This window comes from Stomoxys calcitrans, chromosome 2 (assembly GCF_963082655.1).
Source record: "Stomoxys calcitrans chromosome 2, idStoCalc2.1, whole genome shotgun sequence".
NCBI lineage: Eukaryota > Metazoa > Arthropoda > Insecta > Diptera > Muscidae > Stomoxys > Stomoxys calcitrans.
The window spans coordinates 99778295-99798132 of record NC_081553.1 but is presented as its reverse complement, the minus strand read 5'-3'; the positions used below and the strand labels follow the sequence as shown (position 1 = coordinate 99798132).

At 38.8% G+C, this 19838-nt stretch overlaps 1 protein-coding gene and 1 long non-coding RNA gene across 3 annotated transcripts in view; one reads left to right on the top strand and one right to left on the bottom strand.

Moving 5' to 3' along the window:
• The window catches only part of LOC106093567 (paired box pox-meso protein), a 213676-nt gene that overhangs the window by 174203 nt on the left and 19635 nt on the right, over positions 1-19838 (bottom strand). The window lies entirely within an intron of this gene.
• The window catches only part of LOC106093624 (uncharacterized), a 70987-nt gene continuing 57540 nt past the window's right edge, over positions 6392-19838 (top strand). Inside the window, exon 1 of the long non-coding RNA XR_009397208.1 lies at positions 6392-6467. This is a non-coding gene — a long non-coding RNA (uncharacterized LOC106093624). The remainder of the gene's footprint in view (positions 6468-19838) is intronic.

The window sequence follows — 19838 nt, the reverse complement described above, 5'->3', positions numbered from 1 at the left end:
ATAAGTAAAATAATTGAATATGGACTATAAGTGCTTGATTTCACTTCAATCGTTTACCCACTGTATAACAAGTTTTAAGTAAAATTCTGGATATATGATGGCATTGAAAGATAAGCCTTTTTTTGCAATGTGTCATAAACATTATCCGCGCCTGTATTTAATAAGACACGACTAATAGATTTAGACCAGAATGCAGATGTGGAACAGAGCGATAAATCGATAAAAAAAATAGTCAAAATTTGATGTTTGAGAGATAAATCAGATGAGAATAGCGCTCTGGGTGTTAAATCGGGAGATCAGTTTATATGACAGCTTTATCAGGTTATTTACCTCTTAATTATTAAGCACAGTTGTTGAAAGTGATATCAAAACACTACGTGCAAAATTTCAGTCAAATCGGACGAGAATAGCGCCCTCTAGAGGCTCAAGAAGTCAAGACCAAAGATAGGTTTATATGGCAGCTATATCAGGTTATGAACCGATTAGGACCATACTTAGCACAGTTATTGGAAGTGATATCAAAACAACACATACAAAATCACCACTTTGCTATTCAGTCAAATCGGACGAGAATTGTGCCATCTAGAGGCTCAAGAAGCCAAGACCCAAGATCGGTTTATATGGCAGCTATATTAAAACATGGACCGATTTGGCTCATTTACAATCTCAAGCGACCTACACTAATAAAAATATTTGTGCAAAATTTCAAGCGACTAGCTTCACTCCTTCGAAAGTTAGCGTGTTTTCGACAGACAGACGGACAAAGCTGAATCGACTAAAAATGTCATGACGATCAAAAATGGGGTCTTATGGGGTCTTACACGCATATTTCGAGGTGTTACAAACAAATTTTACGAAATTAGTATACCTCCATGCTATGGTGGAGGGTATAAAAATTTAAAAATTTCCAACTTTTGAAAAGAACATTTCCTTTGTTGAAAAATTTATTACTTAATATAAATGAATTTTTAACTAAATAATAGTATGTGTCATAAATAACTCACATATCAATGAGTTTTGTTCAATTCAAGTTTACACTCAAACATAACAGTTTACCCCTGTTCCTTAATGGAATGTAGAATGATACCTACATAACTATGCATCTTATATTTAAAGACAAAAGGCTTTAAATGAAGTTCAAAATATCGTTGAAGGTAGGAAAATAGAAAATTGGAATCTCCTTCGATACAGGAAAAACTTCTTAAATTGTAGTAATTTTGTAAGGTCCAAAATTGTAAAGCGGAGGAAGTTGTGGAAAAAACCATAAAGGGGGCAATAAGATAATGAGATCTTACAAGACTGGCAATCAATTGAGACGTAAGGCAGATGAATGATCAGAAGTCTGTCTAAAACTTTTAAAATGTTTTGGAAGAAAAACTGGTGAAGTGAACTAATATCTCACAAGGCACACATGCATGTATCGAACCGAACTGTCTTTGGTAGTTCGGCCGGGCTGAATCCTATATACCCTCCACCATGGATCGCATTTGCCAAGTTATTTTCCTCGTATCTCTTCATAGGCCAACAAATGATAATGCATATGAATTGCTATGCTATTGGAGATATATTGGGTTGCCCAAAAAGTAATTGCGGATTTTTTATATAGTCGCCGTTGACAAATTTTTTCACAGCTTGTGACTCTGTAATTGCATTCTTTCTTCTGTCAGTTATCAGCTGTTACTTTTAGCTTGCTTTAGAAAAAAAGTGTAAAAAAGTATATTTGATTAAAGTTCATTCTAAGTTTTATTAAAAATGCATTTACTTTCTTTAAAAAAATCCGCAATTACTTTTTGGGCAACCCAATATATCAGGACCGATTCGGACCATACTTGGTTGTGATTATGGAGACTATAGTAGAAGTCATTGTGCAAAATTTCAGCCAAATCGGATAAGAATTGCGCCCTATAGAGGCTCAAGAAATAAAATCAGGAGATTGGTTTACATGAGAGCTATATCAGGTTACGAAAAGTCATTGAGCAAGTCTTTGTACAAAATTTCAGTCAAATATGAATTGCGTATTTTATAGGCTCAATAAGTATAATCGGGAGATGGGTTTATGTGGAAGCTATATCAGGTTATGGACCGATTTAAAGCATGCTAGCACAGTTGCTGCAAGTTATAGAAGAACACTTCATGCAAAATTTTTACAAAATCGGATAAGAATTGCGCCCTCTAGAATAGAGCTGGCAAAATATCGATGACACTATCGATATTTTAGTTTTTGTCTGAATATCGATTGATATTATGCCAAAAATAAGCGAAACATTGCGCCTATAGAGAGCGCTATTTTCATCTGTTGGGCTGACTGACTTTATCAAGCGCCTAACTTTACTCCTTCGACAGTTAGAGTGCTTTCGACAGACAGTTGGCTATTAGAGCCTAAAAATGTCCTATTGGATGAAAAATATGTATGGAAGCTATATCTAACACTGAACCGATTTTGATAAAATTATGCACATATGTTGGAACATTAAATAGAACGTTTTGTGCAAAATTTTTTAAAGATCCGACAAAAAACTATGGCTACTAAAGCCTAAAAATGCCATATCGGATGAAACATATATATGGGAGCTATATCGAAAACTGAACCGATTTTTATAAAATTATGTATACATGCTGGAACATAAAAAAGATCGTCTTGTGAAAATCTTTGTAAAGATCAGACCAAAATTATGGCTACTAGAGCCTAAAAATGTCATATCGCATGAAATATATATAGGAGCTACATCTAAGTCTGAACCGATTTTGTTCAAAACCAATAGCGTTTGTCCTTGGACCAAAAAATGCCCCAATTGGTCAATGTCTATGGTGTATGGGGTCACTAGTCTCAAAATTTTGAACTCAGATCCGTACTCTGCTTCGAATTGTTCTCTTTTGTGAACACTCCAAAATTATGTGGCCCAATCTGGACAAGAGGTCCACCGCATTGCTATCGCTGATTAGAACAGACGTCTCAGTCATGGTGTCCGTCATGACAAGTCGAAATGATCGAAAAACATGCTGAAAGACTGAAGGTTGCAAGTAACTTCTTATTCTACGAAAGCTGAAGATGTTGCGGTCTATATGGAGGCCATACGAAGATATGATCGGATAGAGCAAATTTTTGGTCTTAACATGCCTATGATAAATATATTGGTTGCCCAAAAAGTAATTGCGGATTTCATATAGTCGGCGTTGACAAATTTTTTCACAGCTTGTGACTCTGTAATTGCATTCTTTCTTCTGTCAATTATCAGCTGTTACTTTTAGCTTGCTTTAGAAAAAAGTGTAAAAAAAAGTATATTTGATTAAAGTTCATTTTAAGTTTTATTAAAAATGCATTTACTTTCTTTTAAAAAATCCGCAATTACTTTTTGGGCAACCCAATATAATGATGATATTGAATGAGCCCAATTACAAAATTCAAAAACCATTCAAAAACAATAAAATAAGCACATGTTGTCGAAAACTACACTGATAGAAAAAGGACGATACTTTGCCAGAAGCTGCTGGTATTATTTTATGTTTTTATTTTTAATACCACTTGGTATCAATTTAATACCAGACGAAGGAGGCTATTAAGACATGATGGCGTCATATTTGCATTTTTGTCATCGCAGCAAAAGGTCATGAACAGACTTTCGGTGTGAAAGAAGGATATTAACGCCTTCTCTGAGGATGGCACAATCCGCATAATTTGGATGCCGGGCCATAACGGAGTAAGGGGAAATGAAAAGGCAAAGTGAAGGCCAGAGAAAAGCCGTCGATAGACTTGGTTAACCCGAAGCCTTTCGGGTCGAAGTAGTCCGATTTAAGCCCGAGGGCGACAATGCGCATTTAACACTATGGAACAGCGAAACTGACGATAGGACGGCGATAATCCTATGGGGTGATCCGGATCGTGAGAGGAAGAGGCTATTACTGAAAGGAAGTGAGAACGAGGTCAGTATAGGACTACGAGGAGCTCACTTATGCAAAAAATCGGCACTTAGTTGGGGACACGATACCAGACATGAACCAACGTAGAGGAGTGGTATGGAAAACAATGTTCTTCTTCGAGGTTACTTTATAGTTTTTAGAGCGCACAACAAGCCGATTATTGGCTTAGGTATATGTCCATACTGGCATGGGGCGGATAAATATCTGCATCCAATTTTCAACCTAACCTAACCTTCTTGTGTGGTTAAGAATGCTATGTTGGTGTATAATGAAAACCTTTCAATTGCCGAATACAAAAAATCGAGATTGGTCAAGGTGTAAAATAATTTTTTATACCCTCCACCATAGGATGGGGGTATAATTTCGTCATTCTGATTGTAACTACTCGAAATATTCGTCTGAGACCCCATAAAGTATAGTCATTCTTGGTCGTCGCGATATTTTATGTCGATCTAGCCATGTCCGTCCGTCCGTCTATCTGTCGAAAGCACGCTAACTTTCGATGGATTATAGCTAGCTGCTTGAAATTTTGCACAAATACTTTTTATTAGTGTAGGTCGGTTGGTATTGTAAATGGGCCATATAGGTCCATGTTTGGATATAGCTGCCATATAAACCGATCTTGAGTCTTGACTTCTTGAGCCTCTAGAAGGCGCAATTCTTATCCGATTGGAATGAAATTTTGCATGACGTGTTTTGTTATGATATCCAACAACTGTGCCAAGTATGGTTCAAATCGGTGAATAACCTGATATAGCTGCCATACAGAACGATCTTGGGTCTTGACTTCTTGAGCCTCTAGAGGGCGCAATTCTCGTCCGATTTGATTGAAATTTTGCACATAGTGTTTTGATATCACTTCCAACAACTGCGCTAAGTATGGTTCAAAGCGGTCAATAACCTGATATAGCTGCCATATAAGCGGATCTGGGATCTTGACTTCTTGAGCCACTAGAGGGCGCAATTCTTATCCGATTTAACTGAAACTTTGCAAGAAGTGGTTTGTTATGACTTCCAATAACTGTGTCAAATATGGTTTTAGTTGGTCTATAACCTGATATAGCTGCCATATAAACCGATCTGGGATCTTGACTTCTTGAGCCTCTAGAGGTCGCAATTATTATCCGATTTCCCTGAAATTTTGTACAACGACTTCTCTTATGACCTTCAACATACGTGTAAATTATGGTCTGAATCGGTCTATAGCCTGATATAGCCCCCATATAATCTGATCTCCCTTTTTTACTTCTTGGGCCTCTAAAGGACGCAATTTTTATTCGAATTGGCCGAAATTTTACAATTCTTTGTTTTATCATATGTTGGCCTAAAAAAAATACCAGAAAAAGAACTCGACAAATGCGATCCATGGTCGAGGGTACATAAGATTCGGCCCGGCTGAACCTTGCACGCTTTTACTTGTTGTAATTATTAACATAAATAATCGAAATTAAATGGTGTAAAAACTATTTTCAATTGATTTAATACCCTCCACCATAGAATGGGGGCATACTAATTTCGTCATTCTGTTTGTAACACCTCGAAGTATGCGTCCAAGATCCAATAAAGTATATTCATTCTTAGTCGCCATGACATTTTAAATCGATCTAGCCATGTTCGTCCGGCCGTTTGTCTGTCGAAAGCACGCTAGGTTGGGATTTTTGATGGGGCAAATCGGTCCGTTTTCTGGAATAGCTGCCATATAAACCAATCTTCGGTCTTGACTTCTTGAGCCTCTATAGGGCGCAATTCTCGTCCGATTTGGCTGAAATTTTGCACAAAGTGTTTCGATATCACTTCCAACAACTGTGCTAAGTATGGTTTAAATCGGTCTATAACCTGATTTAGCTGCCATATAAACCGATCTTGGGTCTTGGCTTCTTGACCCTCTACACACAAATTTTGTACAACGGCTCCTCCCATGGTCTTCAATATACGTGTGCAATATGGTCAGAATCGATCTATAGCTTGATACAGCTCGCTTATAAACCGAACTCCCGATTTCGCTTCTTGAGCCCCGAATCGGATTATAACTTGATATAGCTACTCCTCCGTCCTTATGCATTATACTTTGTTGGAGGGCATATAGGATTCGGCCCGGCCGAACTTAGCACGCTCTTACTTGTTGTTAATTTTGAACATTTTTGGACCTTGCATTTTATAGAACAACATCTTTAAGGGTTCTGAATGTTATGTTAGGGGAAACAGCTCATGTTATTACCTTATCTAATATGAACCACTTGTATTGCAGATATTGGTTCCAAAAGTTTTCCATACCATCCCCATGTAAAGAAATAAAAGTTTTATTATTCCAACTAACGCGATTATAATTTTTATAGCCATGCTAACAAATTAAAGACCATTTGAAACACAAAATCATGTCAATCAACTCTTTGAGTGCATTAACCCCCTAAAATGAAAACCAAATCCAATTACTAGGAAATGATCAGGAAAATAATTTTCTCATTTTCATTTCAGTGATCATAAGCTTAACAAATATACCGCGAAATGGTGATCCAAGGCATGAAAATCACTTCCAAATGTGATTTTGGGTAAGTAAATGTCGTGTCGATAAAACCGACAACTTTAAATTTTATGCAAAGACAACATTTTATTGAGCATTCAGTGGTTGTCAATGAGACATAAAGCCGAAAAGCTGACATCGGAATGATGGTTGCTCAAACCCACACAGAATTCCCCAATTCCAATTCGATGAGAATATGCAACAGAGTATGAAGGGAGAAGAAATTCTTGAATGGAAAAAGGGGGAGGTCGATAATGACAATAAATATTTTAAAGATCAACATCAAAAGGGGGAGTATGCTGGAACAAAAGCAACAAACATATGTTGAACGAATTTGAGAAAAAAAATATTCATTTTGAAAATCTTTGGAGTATGTAATACAAATCAGAATGAAGCCGAAAAAAATGAAGAGTTTTCACGTTAAAAAAAAGTTTAGTGAGAATTGGTCAACTACCCTCTTAAATGTCCAGTAACCGTCCCCAGTCTAAGCCTCTGACCCATACCATACAGACTAAGTATGAGGCAGCCACAGCGGCTGTAAAAATTAAGGTCGTGAAAGAGTGAACAAGGAGCAAACTTTTCACATATCAATGAGTGAGTCCGAGTCCGAACGGCGTACCGCAGTGCGACACCTCTTTAGGGAGAAGTTTTTACATGGCAAAGTACCTCACAAATGTCGCAGCATTAGCAGGAGATAACCAACACTGAAAATATTTTCAAATGTTCTCGCTAGGATTCGAGCCCAGTTGTTCAGCGTCATAGGTGGAGATGATAACCTCTGCGCTGCGTTGGCGCCTTTTCCTTAATCGAATGTTCATGGGCAAATTTTCATTAGTGGAAGAGTGAATAGAAGGTAGGAACAGATCATGCATCATGCAAGTGATAATCTATACGACGATGGGAAACCGGACTGAATTTGAAGTGGTTTCGGATGTAGCCCCTGACACAGCAATTGAGGTGGACAGAGAGACACTGGTGTCGATGGCGCGGTTTTAGTTTGAGAAAACTCTGATTTTTCCATCTGGTGGACCACGGATTCCTCGAAATTGGAGGGGACAACAGACTTTGGCATCAATATTGAATACCCAGAGACCGATTTATGATTCCGGCTACCTGACTACAAAATGGTGATGGAGGTGGAAATCCGGATTGCGTTAAATAATACTGTGTCAACGAAAGACTTCGAGAGTGTAGATCATTACGAGCAGTAAGTTGGCCGTTATGGCTATATCAACCAGAAATGTGAGATCACGAACGGCCTTGGAGTGTTAGGAGGAAAGGAACCCCTTCTCTTAGTACAACACAATCTGTTGGTGCCAGGTCATAACGAAATAAGGGAGAATGAGAGAGCAGGCGAACTTACTGCAAGAATCACTAGACCTTTTTTTTTGTACTAAGATGGGAAAATGCATTGCTGCATGCACGTAAGTCGTCACATACGTGTTATGTCGACCAAAACTGTTCCGCCGTACCGACTAAAAACCCACTTCAACAATACTAAAAAGCAAATCCACCTCGGCACCGCTTTAGCCGGTTGTGTGTGCTTAGCGTCAGAGGTCATGGGGGCCTCAAATTGAATGACAAAATTAAAATTTCATTAAAAAAATTTATCAAAAATCAAAATACAAAATTTTTCTAAACTTTGTTTTCTTACAACAATTTATCGAAATGGAATCTCCATACCAACCTTGGTTCTAAATTGGTCATAAAAAATGATTAAAATTTAATTTTTATAGTAAATGTTCCTAAAATTTTTTTTACGGAAAATACTGTTAAAAATTTCACTTGCGGGGATGGCATGAGGACACTTGTTGTCTATTGCTTATATCAGGTTTTCTTTCAGTTCTATTTTGTGCCGATGGGGAGTCCAATATTTGCCCCAAACATGGATATTACTTTTGTACTTTACTCCCATAGACCATTCACATGAGTCCTATAGTACTGAAAGACTTAAATGTCCTATTGGAGTTGTTTTGGGAGTAAGGCGACCCCCAGACACTTAAGGCCAAATTTTGATTTCATATTTGTATTCTACTCCCAAATACCTTTACTTTGATACCCATATTGTCTAAATCGGCCAACATGACCGTTTGAGGGGTTTTTGGGTGGGACGTTCCCCCTAGCTGTTTGATATAAATTTTTGTAGCAAATTTTTTTGGGGTTACCTTTAGAATAGACGCGAAATTGGTAGCATGCTCGGATTACCAGTGCGGGGTTCGAGGGGTCCGATTCCCACCAAAGGTCTTGGTCTTGGGTTTAAAATTGTCTAAGTGAGTCTGTGAAGGGCTGAAATTTCTACCTAACCTAGCCTACCTTAAGGTTTCAAACTAAATTTTGTTTAAATTGTTCTAAGTCGACCGGGACAATATGGTACTCATACATTGTCCCGTTCATCCTACATGTCCATTTTGGGGTTATTTTGAGATTGGGGACGACCCGAAACACTTAAGGCCAAGTTTTGATATAAGATTTGTATTCTACTCCTCCCATGAAGCCCGCTTGAGGGTTTTTGTAGGGCATCCCCCTAGTTGTTTGACCTCAAATTTTTGGGCAAATTCGGTTTTTGGGGTTAACTTAATATTGCAAACAAAATTTTGTTTCAATTGTTATGGTACTCATACATTGTCCCGGTCGGCCAACTTGTCCTGTTGATGGGATTATCGGGGGTGGGCGGACCCATAGACACTTTAGACGAAATTTTGATATATCCAAATGCCTTTCATTTGGTACCCATATTGTCCCAAACGGCCAACTTGCCCGTTTGTAGTTTTTTTTTGGGGGGGGGGGGGGGGGCGGGATTCCCCCAGGTGGTTTAACCTTAATTTTTGTAGAAAATCCGTGTTTTTGGGGTTACCTTAAGATAAGATGGAGGCCACCGTAGCGTAGAAGTTTGCATGTCCGCCTATGACGCTGAACGCCTGGGTTTCAGATTTGGATATAGCCCCCATATATACCGATCCCGGGATTTGACTTCTTAAGCCCTTAGAAACCTTAATTTTTATCCGATTTGGCTGAAATTTGGAAGAAAGACTTGCGTAATGACTTTCAACATCCATGCATAGCCCCCATATAAACCGATCCCCGAATTTGACTTCTAAAGCCCTTAGAAGCATCAATTTTTATCCGATTTGGCTGAAATTCGGAACAAACATTTGCGTCATGACTTTCAACATCCATGCCAAGTGTGATCCGAATCGGTCTATAAACATATATAGCCCCCATATAAACCAATCCCCGGATTTAACTTCTTGAGCCCCTAGAAGTCTCAATTTTCATCCGATATGGCTGATATTTGGAAGAAAGACTTGCGTCATGGCTTTCAACATCAATGCCTAGTATGATCCGAATCGGCCTATAAACAGATGTAGCCCCCATATAAACCGATCCCCGGATTTGACTTCTTGAGTCCCTAGAAGTCTCAATTTTCATCCGATTTGGCTGAAATTTGGACGAAAGACTAGCGTCATGACTTTCAACATCGGTGCCAAGTATGATCTGAATCGGTCTATAAACAGACATAGCCCCCATATAAACCGATCCCCGGATTTGGCTTCTTAAGCCCCTAGAACTCTCAATTTTCATCCGATTTGTCTGAAATTTGGAAGAAAGACTTGCGTAATGACTTTCAACATCTATGCCAAGTATGATCCGAATCGGTCCATAAACTGATATAGCCCCCATATAAACCGATCCCCGGATTTGGCTTCATAAGCCCCTAGAACTCTCAATTTTCATCCGATTTGTCTGAAATTTGGAAGAAAGACTTGCGTAATGACTTTCAACATCCATGCCAAATATGATCTGAATCGGTCTATAAACTGATATAGCCCCCATATAAACCCATACCCGGATTTGACTTCCTGAGCACCTAGAAGTCTCAATTTTCATCCGATTTGGCTGAAATTTGGAAGAAAGACTTGCGTAATGACTTTCAACATCCACGCCAAATATGATCTGAATCGGTCTATAAACAGGCATAGCTCCCATATAAACCGATCCCCGGATTTAACTTCTTGAGCCCCTAGAAGTCTCGATTTTCATCTGATTTGGCTAAAATTTGGAAGAAAGACTAGCGTCATGACTTTCAACATCGATGCCAAGTATGATCCGAATCGGCCTATAAACTGATATAGCCCCCATATAAACCGATCCCCGGATTTGACTACTTAAGCCCCTAGAACTCTAAATTTTCATCCGATTTGGCTGAAATTTGGAAGAAAGACTTGCGTCATGAATTTCAACATTGATGCCAAGTATGATCCGAATCGGTCTATAAACAGATATAACCCCCATATAAACCGATTCCCGGATTTGAATTCTTGAGCCCCTAGAAGCCTCAATTTTCATCCGATTTGGCTGAAATGTGGAAAAAAGACTTGCGTCATGACTTTCAACATCCATGCCAAGTGTGATCCGAATCGGTCTATAAACAGATATAGCCCTATATAAACCGATCCCCGGATTTGACTTCTTGAGCCCCTAGAAGTCTCGATTTTCATCTGATTTGGCTGAAATTTGGAAGAAAGACTTGCGTCATGACTTTCAACATCCATGCCAAGTATGATCCGAATCGGTCTATAAACAGATATAGCCCTCATGTAATCCGATCCCCGGATTTGACTTCTTTAGCCCTTAGGAGCCTAAATTTTCACCTGACTTGACTGAAATTTGGCCCAAAACCCTATGTTATGACTTATAACATCAGTGTCAAGTTTTATCCTAAGTACCGATATCCCAATATAACTTCTTAAGTCCAAAATAATTCAACTACAAACTCAGCTAATAAGGGTATATTTTTAGGGGAATACATGGTGGTGGTTACCCAAGTTCGGCCCAGCCGAAACTTAGCTCGCTTTTACTTGTTTTAATTTGATTAGATTAGAAGACCTTGTGCAAGACTCCTCCCAAATTTTTTATATATATAAAAATCATAGTTTTTTCTAATCTAATACTTACAGAATCTCTCCCCAACCACCATACTCTTTCACCAATGATTTTGCCTCTAATGCCCTGTATATGCCTTTGGCAAAATAGACCCTTCTGTCCTTTACATCCCTTTATTGTTAAGTCTCAATAAAACAAAATTCTATTGACAATGGATAGCATATTAAATTAGTATGTCAAAGGATAAAATGCATAAGAAATCTAAAACATATGTCCATATGTGCTGAAGGGGCATATGGCAAGAAATGCCACCTTTAAAGAGAACATCCTCGATTCGTTTGAGAAAAAGGCGACAAATGAAGTTTTAATGTTACATATATATGCCCACTTATGGCCAAACAAACTCAAAAGGACATCTATGGCCAAGCAAGCAACAGCATAAGTGTAAGTATGGGGTATCAGGTGTCACCAAAAGGCAATTATTGATGGCCCTACTATTCGAGAGACTAAAGACGTGTTGAATTTATATCTAAGGCCACTTGTAATGCATCCACTTAGGAAAGAGTGCGAAGCGGTCTTGTCCTTATTATCTATTTTCCTGGGGAATTCTCTCCAACATGACATCATGTTTCGGATTTTCTCTGCCTATACACACACAGCTAGAAGTGGTCATGTTGTTATCACTCGATGATTGATGTCTTTATCTAACCAATTGGGCTTAAATTTATGTCTGAGTATCCTCTATGGGTTTGTGTCATTTTAAGAGCCCCTTTTTGGGTTATTCCTACTGATTTTCTTTTTTTTTTTTTTTGCATTATTGATGGTTCAAAATCTTTGTCCTGCACTTCTTGTTGGTTTAGACATTCTGTATCTGTTTGTAATAAAACACGCGCATGCGTAGACAATTTGACGCTTCCGCATGTTTAGCATCGCCCATTGTCTGTCTGGTTGGGCACTTTGTCGGCATGATAATTTTGTCAAGTCGAATTTTTGTGTTGTAACACATGTTGCCGAAAATTGCGTTGTTGTTGAGGGGATTTTTATATTGTTTTTCTTATGTAATGCGAGTACAGTGGTTGGTATGAGAAAAATAAGATTAAAAACAAAATTTAAGATTTGAATGGGAAGATCGGTTTCAATATAGGGCGGCCCATGTATAGCGGTTAGTTTTTGAATTATTTTTGTGATAAGCATTTAAGAATAAGTGCTACGACAACCATGTAGAGACGTTTCCTGTAAACACTAAATTGAAGTCGAAATCGATGTGAGGGAAGAAACAGCGCTAAACTGAGCTACGTAAGTTGTGAATTTTGTAATTGGAACTAAATTTGTGCAAATAAAATAAAACGTCATTTGGCAATGTCAAAAAATGTCGGTATAATTAGCCGCTTATCCAGGATAAGTGATTAACCCATTAACGACGAATAGGTAGGAAAATTCTCAAGAATCTTAAAAAATTTCGAGCAATTTGGGTTGGTGTTAAGTGGACAAATGAAACTAGTTAAAACATGTAAAAGCGTGCTTCGGCCGAGCCGAATCTTGGGAACTCACCACCATGGATTCTCCTAAAAATTTTTACAAACAAAATTTTAGTTGAAGGGCATAATTTTTTTCTATATACCAAACATCTGTCAAACAAGCAAAAATTAAAGCTCTAGGAACCGAACAAGGATGATCGAGAGACCGGTTTACACGGGAGCTATTTCAGGTTCTTGACCGATTTGGACCATACTAGACACATTTGTTGGAAGTCATAACAGTACACTATGTTCCACATTTCAGCCAAATTGCGGCTTGTTGGAAGTTATACTAGAACAGTATTTGCAAAATTTCAACCAAATCGGACAAAAATTGCGGCTTCCAGGGACTCAAGAAGTCAAATCGGGAGATGGCTCCCACATAGCTATATCAGGTTATGGATCGATTTGGACCGTACTTGGCTCATGTGTTGAAAGTCATAACAATACACCACGTGCAAAGTTTCAGCCAATTCGGATTAAAATTGCGACTTCCAGGGGTCCAAAACAATTGGACTTTATATCCGTGATGCATTATGGCCCGTCATCTAATCCAACATACTTATTTTTGAAGTTGGGTCGATTCCCTAGACATTTGGAACAGGGTATCTGATTCGTTCTTTAATTTGAGTCAAATGCTGTACCAGTAGACATATAAAGGGTGATTTTTTTGAGGTTAGGATTTTCATGCATTAGTATTTGACAGATCACGTGGGATTTCAGACATGGTGTCAAAGAGAAAGATGCTCAGTATGCTTTGACATTTCATCATGAATAGACTTACTAACGAGCAACGCTTGCAAATCATTGAATTTTATTACCAAAATCAGTGTTCGGTTCGAAATGTGTTCAAATTTTGACAAATTTTGTTCAGCGATGAGGCTCATTTCTGGTTGAATGGCTACGTAAATAAGCAAAATTGCCGCATTTGGAGTGAAGAGCAACCAGAAGCCGTTCAAGAACTGCCCATGCATCCCGAAAAATGCACTGTTTGGTGTGGTTTGTACGCTGGTGGAATCATTGGACCGTATTTTTTCAAAGATGCTGTTGGACGCAACGTTACGGTGAATGAACACATTTCGAACCGAACACTGATTTTGGTAATAAAATTCAATGATTTGCAAGCGTTGCTCGTTAGTAAGTCTATTCATGATGAAATGTCAAAGCATACTGAGCATCTTTCTCTTTGACACCATGCCTGAAATCCCACGTGATCTGTCAAATACTAATGCATGAAAATCCTAACCTCAAAAAAATCACCCTTTATATCCTGAGGCCAGCATAGCGCAGAGGTTGTATTTCCGCCTATGACGCTGAACTCCTGGTTTAGTATTCTGGTGCGAAGATCAGAAACAAATTTCTGCGATCCCCCCCTAATGCTGGCGACATTTGTGAGGAACTATGCCATTTAAATGGTGCCATTTAAAATGGTATAGTAGCCATGTAAACATTTCTCTACACAGAGGAGTCGCACTGCGCTCCGCCGTTCGTACTCGTACTATAAAAAGTAGGATCCTTATGATTGAGCTTAAAACATGAATCGGATTGCACTCATTGATATGCGAGAAGTTTGTCGCTGTTCCTACATGGAATGTTTATGGGCATATTTGCCTTTCCAAACTTAAATATCCGCTTGAGGGTTATTCATTTTCTAGTATGGCGGCTCAAGATACTAGGACCCGAATATTAATAACGGATTTGAACTCTACTCCCAAAGTCATATTCATTTGAGTTCCATATTGGATCAATGGCCTTAAATACACGTTTGGAAGTTTTCAGAGGTAGTGTGTGTTCCTCCGGAACTTTCCCCTAACTAAGGATAATAGATTTGTAATTTATTCCTAAAGACCTTTAACTTTAATCCCCCATTGTTCTGATCGGTCAGTGTTTCTGTTTACGGATTGGGCGGCCCCTCAGCTACTTGACCCCTAGTATTAACATTTGATATGGATATATATAATCAAATGCCTTTCATTGAGACCCATTTTTTCTCCAACGGTCTTCTTGTCTGTTAAAGGAGTTCTTTGGGGAGTGGCGGCTTCTTAAACACTTAAAACCAAATGTTTGTATCAGATTTGTACTCCACTCGCAAATACCTTTTATTCGATACCCATATTGTTCCAATTGGCTTACACGCCCGTTTGGGTAGGGCGCTCCCCTCAAAAATCAGCACTTGAACAAATATTTGGCTTTAATCTGTGCGACCATTTTCGAGCTCTAGCGATTTGAAAAATTAGAAAAAACTTATAATTAGGGAAAATTCTGAGTTCCCTTTGGAAGAAACTTGCTCTTCTGTTAAATATCTTCCATTTGATCCCTATATTGCTTCGCTAGTCCTACATCTTTATTTTTGAGGTTGGGTCCATTCCCTTCAGACACTTAAAACTGGATATCAGATTCATACTCCACTCCCAATCATCTTTGATTTGAGTCAAACACTTTTTCAATAGAGCTATATGTCCGTTTTAATACGTTTAATTCCAAACACAGCTACCATGTTACTCCCCACTAGGACCCCACCATTATCACGCTGGAGCCGAAGTTCCAAGGGCTCCTGACACCCGAGGTACTACCAGATTAAAGTCTCCGGTAGGACTTCGTAGCCTTAAAAGAGTATTACCTGTTGAACGTCAAACAGTTCCCGACTGGTCACCTAGGAAAAAGAATCGCCCTAAAGCGACCTATAGCCAGCATATATGAGTATGCACAAAAACAACATACATCAGGACGTTATACACAACCAGGACACGGTAGCCCTCACGGGCTACGCCACACATATCAGCTCCAACATGGGATTCAAAAATTAACGCGGCCACCCTCACGGATGACCGTGCACAACCACAAAAGCAACGGGAAACAACGAAGAGCAAAGACCGCAGTATCAACATGGGCAAGGCAGGTGCCAGCCAGATTCGTGCTCTACCCCCAAACCCTACTTGTCCTTTAAGGGAGTTTTTTGGACAGGGGCAACTCCCCAGTTACTTAATGTTAAATTTAATACCAGATTTGTACTCCACTCCCAAAAACCTTTTAATTTATATCCATTTCGTTCCATTCGGCCTTCATGTTCGTTGGGGTGGGGCGCTCCCCCATGTAGCGAACTTTGATTATTTTAAAGAAATTCTCATTTTCATGTTATTAAAAAATTTCGCATAAATCAGTGCACGCACCATAGAGCAGAGGTTAGCATGTCCATCTATGACACTGAACGCCAGGGTTCGAATCATGGCGAGAATATCAGAAAAAAACTTTTGGCGGTGGTTTTCCCTTCCCCATGCTAGCGATATTTGTGAGGTAATTTGCCATGTAAAAACTTCTCACGCAAAGCGGTGTCGCACAGCGGCGAGCAATTCAGACTGGGTATTGAAGAGGAGGTCCCTTATCATTGAGCCTAAACTTAAATCGGACAACACTCATTGATATGTGAAAAGATTGCCCCTGTTCCTTCATGGAATGTTTATGGGCAAATATGAAGTGAACCCATCTTCGTGATCTGTGGAAAATGTTGGGTATCACATTTGTATTTATTCCTAAAGAAAGCTCATTTGAGTCAAAAACTGCACCCATAAACCCATTTGTCCGTTTAAGGTATTTTCGTTTTGTAGTGCGTCGCCTCAAGGCACTTGGTCCCGAATTTTAATACCATATTCGTAATCTACTTCCAAAGACTTATCATTTGAGTTCCATAGATGTCGGAACTCGGCCTACGTGGCCTTTTAGAGGGTGGTGGGTATCCGACACTTTTGCCTGGGTTTTGATTTGTAATTAATTCCTAAAGACCTTTCATTTTAATCCCTTATTTTTATTTTAATCCCACATTGTTCTGATCGGTAAGCATTGCTATTAACGGGTTGGGCGGCTTCTCAGACGGTTGAACCCTAGTTTTTAATATTTCAGACGGACATACTCTCAAATGCCTTTCATTGAGTCCCATATTGTCCCAAATGGTGTACTTGTCTGTTACGGGAGTTTTTGGAGGTGGGCGGCTTCTTAAACATTTAGAGTCAAATTTGTTTAATAAGATTTGTGTTCCACTCGTAAATACCTTCTATTTGATACCCATATTGTCCCAATTGGGTTACATGGCCGTTCGAACGGGGCGCTTCCCCAAATAGCAGCATTTTCAAACTTTTGATTAGGAGTAGGGCGAGCTCTCTTTTTGAGAATTTATTTTGCTCTCTCAAAGATCTCCCATTTGAACCCTATTTTATTTCGCTAGTCCTACATCTTTATTCCAATCTCAATTGGTTTATATGGCCAATTGGATCGGGCGCTACACAAAGTAACAGTACTTTAAATCTCTCTTTTAACCAATTCTAGTTTTTTATGTTACCAAAACAATAAATCGTATAAACAAGTGCACCCATCTCCGTGATCTGTTGAAAATTGTGGTAAGGGAACTACATATCACTGTCGTACTATATGACGTACAAGACCTTTCATTATTAGATTCTTATTCACATGTTCCCATGTTTCCCATCTTCTCATCGATCGGCCTACGTTTTTGGGGAAGGGGTAGCATCTTACACACTTATCACCAAACTTTTACGTCAGATTTGTACTCCACTGGCAAATACCTTTTGTTTGATACCCATATTGTCCCAATTGGCTTACATGCCCGTTTGGATCGGGCGCTCCCCCTAGTGGCTTTACTTTAATTAATTAAAAAAAAAAAATGTGTTACCAACAAATGTTTGACTTAAATCGGTGCTGTCACTTCCGAGATCTGGCGATTTTCAAACTTCTTGTAAGGGGAAAGGTCCGCTACGCCTTCAGATATCATTTAACGGGATCAAACTCTAGAAATTGTGAAAATCAAAAAAAAAAGATTCTGCCCTTTTAGATTCAGTACAGGAATGGTTAGGTTAGGTTGAAAAGTGGGTATCTGTTAGACGCGAAAGCCGGACAATGACAAAGGACATGCTCCAACGTCTCATCATCTTCAGGAGTACGAATGTAATTTTTTTTACTTTATTAGAGCACAAAAAGGCCTATATACATCTTCTTATCACATTATGGAACGTGTAGCTAATATCATGACAAATGGAGTAGTATATCAAGCGATGTTTTCAAATACCAAGGTTGGTCTATGAAACCAATCTAAGCGACTTGCCTTTGCAATATTCATGCTGTTGTAAAGACAGTAGACCTCCAGGAATCCAGGAATTCTTAGTCCACGAACCTAGCCTCAATGCCCCCATGGTTGCTGGATAAGAGCAATGTCAAATCCACCTGCCATCATAAGGACGTTTGGAGTCGCCGAAGCGACTTGCTGTGATGAAGATTTATCTACATAAAACTCCTTACCTAGCTCGAGCAAAAAATGTTCTAAGATAGCCTTTTTTTCAAGACATTTTCTACTAAACAGAGTTTATGGGTTGAAATAGTTTTGGAAAATTTTTGTTTGTTTCTCTTTCGAGACGAGCTCAATGATGGAATATTTTGTAAATTTTTTTCCCAACAAAATTTAACTTAAGATCAATACACAAAATTTCAAAAATTCTAATATTATATTTTTCGGGGCATTTTTCAACCCTCCACCATAGGATGGGGGTATACTAATTCCGTCATTCTGTTTGTAACTCCTCGAAATATTCGTCTATTCTTGATCGACATGTCTAGATCGATATCTAGCCTTGTCCGTCCGTCCGTCTGTTGGCACGCTTACTTTCAAAGGAGTAAAGCTAGCCACTTGAAATTTTAGAAAAATACTTCTTATTAGTGTAGGTCAGTTGGGATTGAAAATGGGCCATATCGGTTCATGTTTTGATATAGCTGCCATATAAACCGACCTTGGATATTGACTTCTTGAGCCACTAGATGGCGCAATTCTCATCCATTTTGGCTAAAACTTTGCATGAGGTATTTTGCTGACTCCCAACAACTAGGTATGGTTCAAATCGGTCCATAATCTGATATAGCTGCCATATAAACCGATCATGAATCTTGACTTCTTGAGCCTCTAGAGGGCTCAATTCCTATCCTATTTGATTGAAATTTGGCATGGCGTGTTTCGTTACGACTTCCAACAACTGTGCTAGGTATGGTTCAAATTGGTTCATAACCTGATATAGCTGTTATATAAACCGATCTGGGGTCTTGACTTCTTTAGCCTCTAGAGGGTGCAATTAGTACCCTATTTGATTGAAATTTGGCATGGCGTATTTCGTTACGATTTCCAACAATTGTGCTAAGCATGGTTGAAATCGGTCTATAACCGGATATAGCTGCCGTATAAATCGATCTTGAATCTTGACATCTTTAGCCTCTAGAGGGCGCAATTTCTACCCTATTTGGTTGAAATTTGGCATGACATGTTTGATAATGTTTCCAACAAATGTGCTAAGTATGGTTCAAATCGGTCCATAATCTGATATAGCTGTCATATAAACCGATCTGGGATCTTGACTTCTTGAGCCTCTAGAGGGCGCAATTCCTATCCGATTTGGCTGAAATTTATCACGACATATTTGTTAGGACTTCTAACAACAGTTCTAAGTATGGTTCAAATCGGTTCATAACCTAATATAGCTGTCATATAAACCGATCTGGGGTCTTGACTTCTTGAGCCTCTAGAGGGCGCAATTCCTATCCTATTTGGCTGAAATTTGGCATGTCATGTTTCGTCATGTCTTCCAACAAGTGTGCTAAGTATGGTTGAAATCGGTTCATAACCTAATATAGCTGTCATATATACCGATCTGGGACCTTGACTTTTTGAGCCTCTAGAGGGCGTAAATATTATTCGATTTAGATGAAAAGAACTCAACAAATGCGATCCAAGGTGGAGGGTATATAAGGGAGGGTATATATATTATTAATTCATTAAAAATTTAAATTCGTATTACAATTACTAAAATTCTTCTAGAGACGCCTACTGTGCGTCCATCACATTTTAAAATAGGCCTAACTTAACACACTTAAATACTCGTATGTATGTACACATGTTCTGAGGCAAGTCGTCCTGTTTGATATTCGATCGCTGATCGTTGTTTTCC